This window comes from Ranitomeya variabilis, chromosome 7 (assembly GCF_051348905.1).
Source record: "Ranitomeya variabilis isolate aRanVar5 chromosome 7, aRanVar5.hap1, whole genome shotgun sequence".
Lineage (NCBI taxonomy): Eukaryota > Metazoa > Chordata > Amphibia > Anura > Dendrobatidae > Ranitomeya > Ranitomeya variabilis.
The window spans coordinates 44,669,680-44,684,320 of record NC_135238.1 but is presented as its reverse complement, the minus strand read 5'-3'; the positions used below and the strand labels follow the sequence as shown (position 1 = coordinate 44,684,320).

Sequence of the window (14,641 nt, the reverse complement as noted above, 5' to 3'; positions counted from 1 at the left end):
GACTCCTATTGGTATAAAGATTAAGGAAAGTAACACAGCTTGTTGACTTAATGTAAGTGCAGGCCTGCCTGTCTGGGAGCAATACTGCTACAGGCAACACACATGAAGGAGACTCCACATTTCAAAAAATTATTGCCACACATCACTAAAGTGGCATCAATTTCCTCAGAGTAGAAACCGTAAATTAGGCCTGTGACACAACATCCATTACAGGCAACCCGCCAGATGAAGACCCAGCTTGAAGTCTCCACATTTCAAAAAATTGTAACATCAGCAGCAACAGCAACAGCAGGCACAGAAGCCATGGCAAAAGCTTCACAGGCTGCAATAATGCGTGATCAATGCATCACAATAAAAATGACACCATCGCCTAGTCTGCCCAGTCTAAGACTGGGTTGCAGAAGTCATTGGAGATCCACAACTTGTTCATCTTGATGAAAGTTAGGAGGTCTACACTTTCAGGGGACAGCCGAGTGCGCTTGTCCATCAGGACACCACCAGCAGCCCTGAAGACACGTTCTGAGAGAATGCTTGCTGCCGGACATGACAAAATCTTCAAGGTGTGACAGGCGAGCTCAGGCCACTCTTGAATTTTTGAAGACCAAAATTCAAAATGGTCAAATTCACCTGATGGTATTGATACTGAGCTCCAGATACTCCTGCACCATCCCCTCCAGTCCCTCACTCCACGTGTCAGACTTGTACTCTGTTCTGCTGGTGCGTGGTCTGGTCTAAAAAATGTGGGAAACAACTTACAGAATTTCCTTCTGCCATTTACATTGTTGCTGCTAATGTTTTTGCAATGACACCTCGATGTTCCCTGGGTTGGAAGTTTAGACCTGTGTTGCACACTGTGTGTCTAACTGCTGTCTTGGGGAAAACCACTCTTAAATTTGTCTACAAATGTGTTTCAATACTGCAGCAAGTGCACATCCCTCTCCGGGGGAGGAAGCATCTGGTAAAATTTACTATTGTACCGTTGATCTAACCAAGAGATAACCCAGTAGTCGGCGCTATTTCTAATGCTAACAATATGGGCATCATGTTGCAGATAGTGCAGCAAGAAGGTGCTCATGTGACTTGCGCTTCCATGAGGTCCAAGTCCATGGTGTGTTGGTGGAGGGGTAACACTCAAGGTTGCTTCCTCCGTGCCCTCCCGTCAACCACGGACAACAGAGAGGAGATCATTATCCTCTCTATCTTCTGACTATTGCGCACCCATCACTATAAGAGCCCCTCGATCGTTGTAATCCACCCTCCCATGGCACCCATCTGTGCGATGACAGTCCGGAACTTAGAGATTGTCAAGGATCCTGGGTGTAACTACTGCTGGGAGGCTACTCACCGCAGTAAGGGAGCCCAGCGCAAAATGGCGAAGAACTCACTGGGCAGCAAGCCGGACCTGAACTATGTGACAGAGGGGGAGTGGCCAGGGTTGGAGCCAGATGCCGGGGTGCAAAGGAGGCGAACAGCGCCAGAGAGTAGTCAAACGTGCCGAGGTCAATAACTGGGAGGTACTGGAGGGTGAGACAGAAGGGTAGTAAGGTGGAAGCCGGAGGTCAGAAAGCCGAGAAAATCAACAGACCAGATCGAGCACGGAGACCAAAGACCACAGTATGCACACGCACACCAGGGGTCAGGCACTCAGAGCGAAAGTATAATTGACAGAGAATCCTAGTCCAGAGTGGGTATAAATATCCCTCCCGGTTCCAAAAAGAGGCCACAACAATTAACCCTGAGAGGGCAGGGTATTAACCCTGTCCAAGCCATGACAGAGATCTTATTATCCGTTCCGCATCTTCCTCTGCTTCCATCTCTCTCTGACCACCACCTCCTCCTGCAGACTATTTTAAAACTGCACAGAGGGGTGAAGAGGTCCTTCATCTGTTCCCACTCCACAAGTGTGATTTGCACCCCATCAGTACTGTGTTTGCTCAGGCTATGCAAAAGGACCTAGTGCACCAGGGCTCATTGCTGCTGCCACAGTCGGTGCAAAATGTGCAGAGTGGAAGTCCACCATGTCTGTACATCGCATGTCAAATGGCTAACTGGTAGGCCGAAAGACCTCTGTAACGATGCAAGTCAATTACCTGCTGTGTGCGAATGATAGAAGTGAGCACACAGTGATCGTGATTTCTGCAGCAGTGCATCCAGGCTGGGATAGTGGCGGTGAAATTGCTCTACCGCCAGGTTGAGGACATGAGCCATGCAAGGCACATGTGTGAGATTGCCCTGGCGTATGTCCACCACCAGATTTGCACTCAGTGGAGACATCCTTTGCCCTAACTTGTCCTTGATAGCTGTCCGCAACTCTTGAGCTGTGTATCTGCGATCTCCAAGGCATATTAATTTAAACACTGCCTAATTGCAGTGAGCCCTGGCTGCGCAGTACAGGGTTAGGGGGGATTCTCTTTGCACTATTGGAACATGTGGTTTATTAAGGGAGAGGTTGAGGGTGCAGGTGGACGCCCTAGAGGAGGTGGAGAAGGTAGAAGCAGCGGAGGAAGTGTTAGATACAGAGGTTTGTCCCGTAAGCCTTGGATTCCAAGACATGTGGAGCAGTCCCTTGCCCCCCTGCCCGCAAAGCCACCTCAGTCACCCAGTTCCCAGTCAGCCAGATTTAATTCCCCTGGCCATGTTTGCTTGTTTGTGTGTCAGTGGTGGAATGCACCCTGGCAGACATAGATATTTTCAAGGAACGGGTGATGTTGTCTGTGACATGCTGGTGTAGCACAGGCGCAGCTTTCTTAGAGAAATAATGGCAACTGGGCAACTGGTAGTAGGGGACTAACTTGGCCATCAGCTTTTGGAAACTGTATGTATCCACCAGGTAGAAAGGCAGCATTTACGCGGTCAACAGAATGGAGATGGTGGAGTTAAAGCTCTTACCATTGGCATGTGTAGGAGGAAACATTCTTTTACGTGACCACAACTGCGGGACCGAGAGCTGTGCTGCTGTGAGTATGGAGAACAGGATGGCTGGACTGTGAGTGAGGCGCAGGTGGAAATGTTATGGTGGTTTGAGAAAGGTGTGGTGTGCTCTGTGAAACAAAAACAGCAGACATCTTTATTTCCATAATAGCTGATGGGTCATCACTCACCCTGACTATGTAGGGTCAAACAAGTGGAGATTCTGTGTCCAGAGACCTGTGCGAAAACACTTGCCATTGTGATGGAGGAGGAAGAAGGAACAGATGCGGTTGATGGGACGGCCTGTGGTTGGCGAGTCTCGCTGGTCCGCATTTTAACGCAGTGAGAATCTCAGAGTAAGGTATGCATGTAGTAGTCAAATTATTGCAATTTTTGCTTGTACTGAGTCTCACAAACGAGTTAGATTTGGAAATGTGTCCTCCTGCCTGCCCCACAGTATTAACACAAACGAGGTAGATGCTGGAAGGTCGAATTCACACATGTTCCTATCTAGTTGAAGTAGCTGACAATAAAATTCCTTTCTAACTATCGGACCACTTGCAGCAGGATCAGCCTTTCGGCGCTGTTACATTGAAAAAATGGCACTACCAAAACAACATGTCTTTTTTTATATGAAGAGGAACTTGTGACTTCAGCAGCCAATGACTGAAGCCTTTGTTTATGGACATCATGGATGATTTCTGCACCCTGATTGGCTGCCGGAATCTCCACACGTTAAGTTAATTAAAAAAAGAACAGTCCGCAGCTCCTCTGATCTCTCGCCACCTTCTCCCTTCATAAAGCATGTACCCCACCTCTGACCACACAGCACCACTATCCTAGCCAAAGTCCTAATAAAAGCATTAGTGAAAATGCGATCATTTACCGAACTGTGCCCGAATTTTTCCAACTTTGAGGAAAAATGCTCGAGAATCAAAACATGAATCAGAATGAGCTATGTTTGTACCGAATTTGAGATTGATGAACATTTTCCGAACAAGGTCACTCATCTCTAGTTTCCACTGTACTGTTTAGGCACATCAGGGGCTGTTCGAACGTGACATGGCATCTGCTAATTATTTCAGCAAATTTGGCATTCATTAAGTCAAATGGCGCTCCTTCCCTTCCAAGCTCTGCTGTACGCCCAAACAGTAGTTTTCCCCACATACTGTATGAGGTATCGGCATACTCAAGAGAAATTGCAAAACAAATTGTATGATGCAATTTCTCTTGTTATTTTTATGAAAACTCAAAATTTGGGGCTAAAATCATTCTTGTGGGAAAAATGTGATTTTTTTATTTTCATGGCTCAACTTTATAAACTTCTGAGAAGCACCTGGGGGTTCAAGGTGCTCAATACACGTCTAAATAAATTCCCAAAGGGGTCTAGTTTCCAAAATGGTATCACTTGTGGCGAGTTTCCACTGTTTAGGAACATCAGGGGCTCTACAAACATGACATGTCATCCGCTAATTACACCAGCAAATTTTACATTCAAAAAGTCAAATGGCGCTCTTTGCCTTCTAAGCCCTGCCATGCGCCCAAGTGGCTTTCCTCCAGATATTGGGTTTCAGCAGGAGACATTGCACAACAAATTTTGGTGGCAAATTTTTCCTGCTACCCTTGTGAAACTGAAAAAAAAATGTGTCTAAAAGAAAATTTTTGTGAAAAAAAATGAAATGTTTATTTTTTCTTTCCACATTGCTTTATTTTCTGTGAAGCACCTGAAGGGTTAATAAACTTCTTGAATGTGGTTTTGAGCACCTTGAGGAGTGCAGTTTTTAGCATGGTGTCACTTTTGGCTATTTTCTTTCATATAGACCCCTCAAAGTCACTTCAAATGTGAGGTGGTCCCTAAAAAAATGGTTTTGTACATTTTGTTATAAAAATGAGAAATTGCTGGTCAACTTTTAACCCTTATAACTTCTTAACAAAAAAAGTGTGGTTCCAAAATTGTGCTGATGTAAAGTAGACATGTGGGAAATGTTATTTATTAACTATTTTGTGTTACATGACTCTGGGAGGGGGGAATGAGTAGTGTTCACAGAGTCTGGTATTTGCAGCGTAGCTATATAAATTCTTGTGGGATGAGGGAAAAAACCCGCTCTGACAGAACACTAGTGGCAGGGCAGGCCAGGACGTCCAAGGTGTAGAGAGCCAGTTCATGCCTCGTGTCCAACTTGGATACCCAATAATTAGAAGGCACAGAGGAATCACCGAGGACGTTGGTACGGTCAGCAAGGTACTCCCTCAGCATCTTCCCAAACATTGCACTCCCAGTGACAGTACCCGCATTGCCTTTTCTGCGGCATTCTTTGCTGCTCCATTCCACCCCTTGGTCCTGCCGTGGGTTCAGCACTAAAGTTGTGAACAATTAAAAAAAGTTGATAAGTCTGCGCTATTTTCTCGACTTTAAGCACGATGTTGGGACCTTGATGTCTCCAATTTCTTCACCAGTAAGATTGTTAGGCTAGGTTCACATTAGCGTTTCTGTGCGCAGCATATCATCTGCATGCACAAACGCATGCTTGCGCCTCCACATCTTATGCATGATGCCAAAAAAACACTGCGTGTGCATGCATTTAAATGCGTTTTGCCATGCGTTTTCGTTGTTTATGCGCATGGTGGAGGCGGTGACATCATTTCCTGGACATGCACAGTCTGAAGTACACATGCGTATCGAACGCATGCGTATGCATGTCCTTGCGTACCAATGCATTTCCATAGACAATGCGCTGTTTTGACGCAATTGTCCCCATGCGCATGATTGCGCAATATTTGACGCCTAAAAAAAATGCAACACGTTGCGTTTGCCGGACACCGTGAAACGATGCATGCATGTTAATTTGCATGCAAATGCATGTCTCTGTGTGCACCATGTTAAAGATATTTACGCATGACGCATGAGGATGTATGCGGATCATACGCTGCGCACAGAAACGGTAATGTGAACCCGGCCTTAGCTTCTACTGGGTTATGAGATAAGGCTCTACCTTTGATGAAATTACAAATAAGGGAATACATTAGAGTGGAATTGAATTCTACATTACCTGAATGCTCCAAAAATCTGTGTTCTCCAAATTGCAGATTTTTCTATTCCTCATGGATTTTATCATCACTGCTGCTTATACTGAAATCCCAAGGTTTCTGGCAGTGAGCCAGCATTCTGCTCTGCTGAGGCTTGGGATGACTCTACAAATGTGTGTGCAAGGTCATGGTGCACCTCGATATGTAATGACATTGTGCCCTAATTGTGCACCTGTGCAGAATCTTCCCTGGCTTCATCAGAGCCGGGATTTCAGCACAGACAGCAGGGATCAGAATATGCGTTGAGGACCGGACCGGTGGGGCCGGAGAGGTGAGCGGTGAGGTAAGTATAAGGATTTTTATAATTTTTTTTAATGTTATGTTTAATATTACGCTCTAAGCTCTGCAAAGACCCCAAACCAGGAAAAACTGCACAAATTGGCGAATTTGAAATTTCCCTGATCCCCTCATCGTTAGATGCAACCCATCTGGTATTGTACCTTGTACTTAGGTTTATAGAGTTTTGCCTTCTGGCTCTGTTACAGGACCCCACCTTGGCATTTTCCTTACAAACTAATTGGTTATTGTCGGTATTTAAAGTGAATTCTACTACAATTAGGAATTCAGCACATTTTTCACAGCCCATCTGCTATGAGTAACTCTGGCTTGAATGAACTGCAATTATCTCTTTTTTCCAGCTCAGTGATTTTGAGCATTGATGATACCTCTCAGTCATGGCCATCTTGTAACTTGGTCTTCAAGGCCTTCAGAAATGTTGAGCTGACGATTAGAGATGAGCGAACTTGTTCAGAATAAGTTCGCCAACCTCAAATTCGGCAAGAACCTTGAACATTCGGATTTGTGTTAATGTTCCGCAGCATTTTCCTCAAACTCGTCAAAATTAAGCCAAAGTTAGATAAATGATCAATTTTCCAATAATGCTTTTGTGAAGACTTTGGCTTGGATAGTGGTGCTGTTTGATGAGCGAGGGGGACATGTTTGATGAAGGGAGGTGGTGACGAGAGGTCAGATGAGTGGCGGACTATTATTCTTTTTTTTTTTTTATTAACTTAATGTGTGGAAATTCCGGAAGCCTAATAAGGGCACAGAAACCATCCACAACGTCCACACACAAGGACTTCTGTCATTGGCTGCCTAAGTTACATGTCCCTCTCCATATAAAAATTGGACATGTGGCTTCTGGTCTATGAACTCTGGGTGTGATACTGGAGCCTTATACCAGAGGAAGAGGTGCCCGCCAGCATTGCGGTGTGCCAAAAGCAGCCAAACCAGACTCCGCTGATGCGGCCAAAAGAACACTTCTTGAGGCAGTCAGTTTTGTGGCACCACCCTCTGAAGAGGCCGTTCCAGTTCCAGCAATTGTGTAGCAAGCTGTTGGAATGGACGCAGAATCTCCGTAAGAGAAAGAAGAATCTGGAGGGGCAACAGCCAGACTAGTAGAGGTGAGCTAATTTTCACTATATGGTGACCTAGTAATAATAAGAACTGATCCACCACAATAGTATTAGATAGATAAAAATCATTTTTATTAATTAATATTAAAATCAAAAACAAAAAGTAAACATAAAAGGAAGGGTGCTCAATCCTACAACGAGGGACTATACAGCCATAGAGTCTTCCTAAAAATTCTATGGGCTATTAATAGAGTAAATACGATTTATTCACACTGAAGCAGAAATAGCATAATGACTATAAGGTATAAGCTAACTGGGCATTTCCATATAGCTGGGTGCCTAAATATTTGACCCTTATTATTTTAATGTATAAAGTGCTATAGTGCTGCAGCTATAAATATATGTAAAACTACACTATTACCTTATGTATAGCCACGTGGAATTCTCTCGGCGTCCCTCTTCCCCGACGCGCGTTTCACAACTGCTTCTTCGGGAGGCGTGTCAGGGCAGGGGGTGTGCCGGTTTAAATAGTATGCACTGCGATGTTAATTTGCTGCTGCCTGTTTGTGTAAGAGGAAAGAAAACTATGTGTCTGGACTGCACATGCGCCCGTGTGTAATTGCGTATGGACAGGGCATATGTCCTAATGTTGAGATAGCTGTACTTCCGTATGGACACCGGAAACCACATATGAAGTGGCAAATGTGGGCCTCATGCGCATTCGCCTAAGTGGTAGACTTATAATGAACCCAATATGTTCAGCAGTACATTCGGCGCATGCGCCGTCCTAACGGCACCTGAGACAAAAGGGGGTATTGACTGCCACCGGTCACACGGTCGGAAGCCCCAGATCATCTGTTTAGAAGACGTAGGAGCACCACTCGCAACTGACCGCCAGCCGCCAATCCCACAGGTCCATGGGCAGCGCATGCGTACCACTGCTAAAAGATATATGGGGCAGAAGTGCCCAAGCTGGAAATTTACTGGAAGAAGATGTGATTCTATTCATCCCCACTAGAGTGTACCCCTAGCCATCCTCTGAAAAGTCTGTGGTGGGAATGTCTAGCAGGGTATGATGACGTAGTGGAGGGGAGGAATTGGATGGATATTTAATATCTATATTAGGGAGTGGCTGGAAGGTTCAAACTTAGACTGCCGCATGACCAGGTAGGAAGCCCAGACAAAGGGCCGAGTGCTAGAATTTGATATTAAGTGAGGCTTCAGTTTCTTAGAGAAAAAAGAGACCAAAGACCGTATTTATGTGATCAGAAGCACTGTCAAGTGGAGGTACCTTCCCCCTTTGGCTACACAGTCTCTACCCCGGGGAGATGGTCGAATTCATAAAGTGCTGGTGCCAAAAACGGTGGTATGCAGTGGCATTTGTCCGGCCCTTCATGGTCAGTTTTTTTTTACTCTGGCTGGTCACGAGGAGAGGTTGATCTGCAGCAGCTAATAATTCTATGAGCCTGTGTTTGGGCTCTATCTGGTGAGTAAAATCTGATTAGAGGTATCTCTTATCTCAAAGTAAAAAAAGTTGTGGGTAAAGAAGCAGCTTGAATAGACTTATCTCGTATTCAAAAGAGTATTCTGCTTCAAAACAATGACCACCTGATACATACCTATTGATTTCCAAAAAATGTCTACACAGGGATCCCTTACTTTGCAGATCCAAATATTGCACTTATTATTTAAACACACCCAATGATATTATTAAATGCCCTACGGAGTACAAATCAGAAATAGTAAAGACACAATTCCAATAGGACACAAATCTAAATACCTAAACGCTGACAAAATGTGTACAATTCATCATAACAGATCGAATCAAGGACCCACAATCGATCCAAGAAAAAAAAGTCTCCCATCAATCGCCTTACACATAGCCTCCACCCGGAAAAAATATCACAGGGGGCCGGTATCAGAGAAAATAGAAAGTCAATACTTATCAGCGGGAGGTAGAAGAAGGACCCGACGCGTTTCCCCCTCCAAGTTGTTGAGGGTTCATCAGGGGTCAAAAACAACGGTCACATTACCCCATGGCCGAGAGATCAATGCAGTGTGCGGCCAGACACCCACAAGGCCAGATGAGTCTGTAATAGCCAAATTGGTTAGATCTTTGTTTTTGATTTTTGTTTTGATATGCCTTTTGTAACGTTTTCTGCTGGACTGCAGATGCTGGTGCATCTGTGGGTGTCTGATACCCTTAATAACAGATACTGTTATTTTTAGGGACACTGGTGGTTTCTGGGGTCCTTATCAAAAAGGACCAGTCTTAGTAGAAATTTTAAAAAGTTATGGACTGTGCTCAGGACTGTATTGTTGGTCTTCTGGGGCCCTTAACCTATAGGAGCCAATCAGTGGAGGAGAAGACATCTATATTAAGCCTTCAGTCCTGATCGATTTACTGTGTTTTATTGTGTATACGCTCACCCTTCTTACAGGTCCTGGATGGTCACGGATGACCATCATTAAAGAATGGAGGAGTGTGAGGGGTTAGAGGATGGCATTCCACCTCTATAACAACTCCCAATGTTTTATTTAAGTTAGTTAAGTAATAGGAAGAGAGAAGTACAGATACCCTATGGTTAAGGTGATCAGAACCTGGGGGGGTGTTTGGATGAAAAGAGCAGAAAGGAAGAGGAAGCAAATAAGAAGAACTTCATCAGTGGCAGCAAAATACTTTTAGCAGGCGAGTTGCTGAAGGGGATGTATTGCCAGGAACTTTGGTAGAGTCCCTAAAGGTCTCTGGGGAATGAATAAGTGTCAGACAGGTCTTTGAAGCTGCAGTTCTGAGAAGAGATGAGTCAGCAAGGATGGGGACACATTCAGTATGGTAGCAGCCACACGTGCATCATTATGTGGTTCCCGAAAAGTAGCCTGAAGGGTAATGGTCACTGGAAGAGCTAGCTATATTTAGAAAGGTTGAAGGTCTTTAACATGTTCTTTAATTTATCAGCTATGCCGCTGAAAAATGTTTATTGAAGACATAATAATAATATCTTTATTTATATAGTGCTAACATATTCCACAGCGCTTTACTGTTTGCACACATTATCATCGCCAGGGCCGTATTTGCCACTAGGCACTTGAGGGCACGTGCCTAGGGCGGTAAGATGCGGGGGGGGGCGGCACCTGAGCAAGGCAAGGTGTTTTTTTTTTTTTGTTTTTTTTTAAATAGTCCGGGTCCGCCCGCCCTCCTTCCCTCCCATCTCCCGCCCTCCTTCCCTCCCTTCTCCCGCCCTCCTTCCCTCCCATCTCCCGCCCTCCCTTCTCCCGCCCTCCTAAGTCTTATGGCTGCTGCGGGGGTGTCAGATACAGCGCGCCGCCCTCATGTGTAATGCACAGGGATCCGGTGTTCTGAAATTTGTCGGCATGTCGTAGATAGTAGGGATGGGCGAGGCTACGGAGTCACGTGGCGCAAACTGACCAATCACGGCCAAGCAACAGCTGAAGATGCAGGGTGGAGAGAAGAGGAGCTCTGGGCGGCAACATGCCTGAAAATTTCAGGGACGGGCGTGAGTATGGCACCTGGGGGCCTGGTTAAAACCACAATAGTGAGGGAGGGGGCGTGACAAAGGGAGGGGGACGCCCTGAAATTTCTGAGCATAGTAACGCCCCCCTCCCTTTGTCACGCCCCCTCCCTCACTATTGTGGTTTTAACCAGGCCCCCAGGTGCCATACTCACGCCCGTCCCTGAAATTTTCAGGCATGTTGCCGCCCAGAGCTCCTCTTCTCTCCACCCTGCAGCTTCAGCTGTTGCTTGGCCGTGATTGGTCAGTTTGCGCCACGTGACTCCGTAGCCTCGCCCATCCCTACTATCTACGACATGCCGACAAATTTCAGAACACCGGAAACAAGTCACAGTGCAAGCCCTACCCCCTCCTCGCTGAGGCGCCAAGTTCAGTTTCTGCCTCATAGTCCTGTGTCGGGCCGCCCACCCACCTGTCTTCCGGCTGCTGTGGGAGTATCGGATCCCACCAGGGGCAGGCTGGGCTGGGGCGCAGGGTTCAGATGCCCCTGGGACGGTCCCCCAGCTTCTGGCTGCTTGCTGGGTTAAAGGCTGGGTGTCGGCAGCTGCATCCCTGCACTACAGACACGCCCACTCTGTGTGCAGTCAGTGTCTGCCGAACTCACCTGACTGGAAGGAGGAGATCCAGAGTGGCACAGCGTCCCCAGTCCACATCGCAGCTGGTTAGGACGGTCCTGGGGTCTGACAGGTAGTGGAGAACACTGGGCCAGAGCCAGACCTCGGCTTGAAGTGAGGCACTCATGCCGGCACACTGCTGCGGGGTTATCCTGCTGAGGCTCTGCTCTACTGCTCACTGGAGACTGCTGAGCTCTGGTGGCACTGGCTTGTGATGGGTGTGTGCAGTCTGTGTGTGTGCCTACTGTGCCCCCCTGTGCAGTCTATGTATGTGTGCCTACTGTGCCCCCCTGTGCAGTCTGTGTGTGTGCCTACTGTGTCCCCCTGTGCAGTCTGTGTGTGTGCCTACTGTGCCCCCCTGTGCAGTCTGTGTGTGTGCCTACTGTGCCCCCCTGTGCAGTCTGTGTGTGTGCCTACTGTGTCCCCCTGTGCAGTCTGTGTGTGTGCCTACTGTGCCCCCCTGTGCAGTCTATGTATGTGTGCCTACTGTGCCCCCCTGTGCAGTCTGTGTGCCTACTGTGCCCCCTGTGCAGTCTGTGTGTGCCTACTGTGTCCCCTGTGCAGTCTATGTATGTGTGCCTACTGTGCCCCCTGTGCAGTCTGTGTGTGTGTGCTTACTGTGCCCCCCTGTGCAGTCTATGTATGTGTGCCTACTGTGCCCCCCTGTGCAGTCTATGTATGTGTGCCTACTGTGCCCCCCTGTGCAGTCTGTGTGTGTGCCTACTGTGTCCCCCTGTGCAGTCTGTGTGTGTGCCTACTGTGCCCCCCTGTGCAGTCTGTGTGTGTGCCTACTGTGCCCCCCTGTGCAGTCTGTGTGTGTGCCTACTGTGTCCCCCTGTGCAGTCTGTGTGTGTGCCTACTGTGCCCCCCTGTGCAGTCTATGTATGTGTGCCTACTGTGCCCCCCTGTGCAGTCTGTGTGCCTACTGTGCCCCCTGTGCAGTCTGTGTGTGCCTACTGTGTCCCCCTGTGCAGTCTATGTATGTGTGCCTACTGTGCCCCCTGTGCAGTCTGTGCGTGTGTGCTTACTGTGCCCCCCTGTGCAGTCTGTGTGTGCCTACTGTGCCCCCCTGTGCAGTCTATGTATGTGTGCCTACTGTGCCCCCTGTGCAGTCTGTGCGTGTGTGCCTACTGTGCCCCCTGTGCAGTCTGTGCGTGTGTGCTTACTGTGCCCCCCTGTGCAGTCTGTGTGTGCCTACTGTGTCCCCCTGTGCAGTCTATGTATGTGTGCCTACTGTGCCCCCTGTGCAGTCTGTGCGTGTGTGCCTACTGTGCCCCCCTGTGCAGTCTGTGTGTGCCTACTGTGCCCCCCTGTGCAGTCTGTGTGTGTGCCTACTGTGTCCCCCTGTGCAGTCTGTGTGTGCCTACTGTGTCCCCCTGTGCAGTCTGTGTGTGTGCCTACTGTGTCCCCCTGTGCAGTCTGTGTGTGTGCCTACTGTGTCCCCCTGTGCAGTCTGTGTGTGCCTACTGTGTCCCCCTGTGCAGTCTGTGTGTGTGCCTACTGTGCCCCCCTGTGCAGTCTGTGTGCCTACTGTGCCCCCCTGTGCAGTCTGTGTGTGTGCCTACTGTGTCCCCCTGTGCAGTCTGTGTGTGCCTACTGTGCCCCCTGTGCAGTCTGTGTGTGTGTGCTTACTGTGCCCCCCTGTGCAGTCTATGTATGTGTGCCTACTGTGCCCCCCTGTGCAGTCTGTGTGTGCCTACTGTGCCCCCCTGTGCAGTCTGTGTGTGTGCCTACTGTGTCCCCCTGTGCAGTCTGTGTGTGTGCCTACTGTGTCCCCCTGTGCAGTCTGTGTGTGTGCCTACTGTGTCCCCCTGTGCAGTCTGTGTGTGTGCCTACTGTGTCCCCCTGTGCAGTCTGTGTGTGTGCCTACTGTGTCCCCCTGTGCAGTCTGTGTGTGTGCCTACTGTGTCCCCCTGTGCAGTCTGTGTGTGTGCCTACTGTGTACCCCTGTGCAGTCTGTGTGTGTGCCTACTGTGTCCCCCTGTGCAGTCTGTGTGTGTGCCTACTGTGTCCCCCTGTGCAGTCTGTGTGTGTGCCTACTGTGTCCCCCTGTGCAGTCTGTGTGTGTGCCTACTGTGCCCCCCTGTGCAGTCTGTGTGTGCCTACTGTGCCCCCCTGTGCAGTCTGTGTGTGCCTACTGTGTCCCCCTGTGCAGTCTGTGTATGTGTGCCTACTGTGCCCCCTGTGCAGTCTGTGTGTGTGTGCTTACTGTGCCCCCCTGTGCAGTCTATGTATGTGTGCCTACTGTGCCCCCTGTGCAGTCTGTGTGTGCCTACTGTGCCCCCTGTGCAGTCTATGTATGTGTGCCTACTGTGCCCCCTGTGCAGTCTGTGTGTGTGTGTGCCTACTGTGCCCCCCTGTGCAGTCTATGTATGTGTGCCTACTGTGCCCCCTGTGCAGTCTGTGTGTGTGTGTGCCTACTGTGCCCCCTGTGCAGTCTATGTATGTGTGCCTACTGTGCAGTCTGTGTATGTGTGCCTACTGTGCCCCCATGTGCAGTCTGTGTGCCTACTGTGCCCCCCTGTGCAGTCTGTGTGTGCCTACTGTGCCCCCCTGTGCAGTCTGTGTGTGTGCCTACTGTGTCCCCCTGTGCAGTCTGTGTGTGTGCCTACTGTGTCCCCCTGTGCAGTCTGTGTGTGTGCCTACTGTGTCCCCCTGTGCAGTGTGTGTGTGTGTGTGTGTGTGTGTGTGTGTGTGCACATACATACACATGTCCCTGCCCTGTAATAGCGTCCCCGATCCAGTAATAGCGGTCTCCCGCCTTGTAAACAGGATCACAGGAGGCTGAGTCCCCTCCTCTGGAAGTCTGCAGTGGCAGAAGTGGGACAATGCAGCGGGCCCTGAATGGGAGGAGGGGGTGTCACATCCGTGCAATGCTGCGGGCCCAATGTTGGCGGTAAGAGCTAAGTGAAGCGCATTGCTTTCCTGCCGGCCATATTTCTGAAGCTGTGAGCCACCGAAGGTGGAGATTCGGATCTTGGTCCAGATGCGATCTCAGTCTGCACATGCGCCGCCTGTGGCGGCCGTCTTCCTGAATCCCTCCACAGGGAAAACAATGCACTTACGCTGTAGCCTGGAGCCCTCATTATCGTAGGAATGTCGGTTAATAAATTGTTTTTCTAAAGCTTTATAGTGTAGTTTTAGG

At 48.6% G+C, this 14,641-nt stretch overlaps 1 long non-coding RNA gene across 1 annotated transcript in view; it reads right to left on the bottom strand.

Moving 5' to 3' along the window:
• The window catches only part of LOC143785838 (uncharacterized), a 36,298-nt gene extending 24,522 nt beyond the window's left edge, over window positions 1-11,776 (bottom strand). Inside the window, exon 1 of the long non-coding RNA XR_013218108.1 lies at window positions 11,295-11,776. This is a non-coding gene — a long non-coding RNA (uncharacterized LOC143785838). The remainder of the gene's footprint in view (window positions 1-11,294) is intronic.
• Window positions 11,777-14,641: the final 2,865 nt, after the last annotated feature.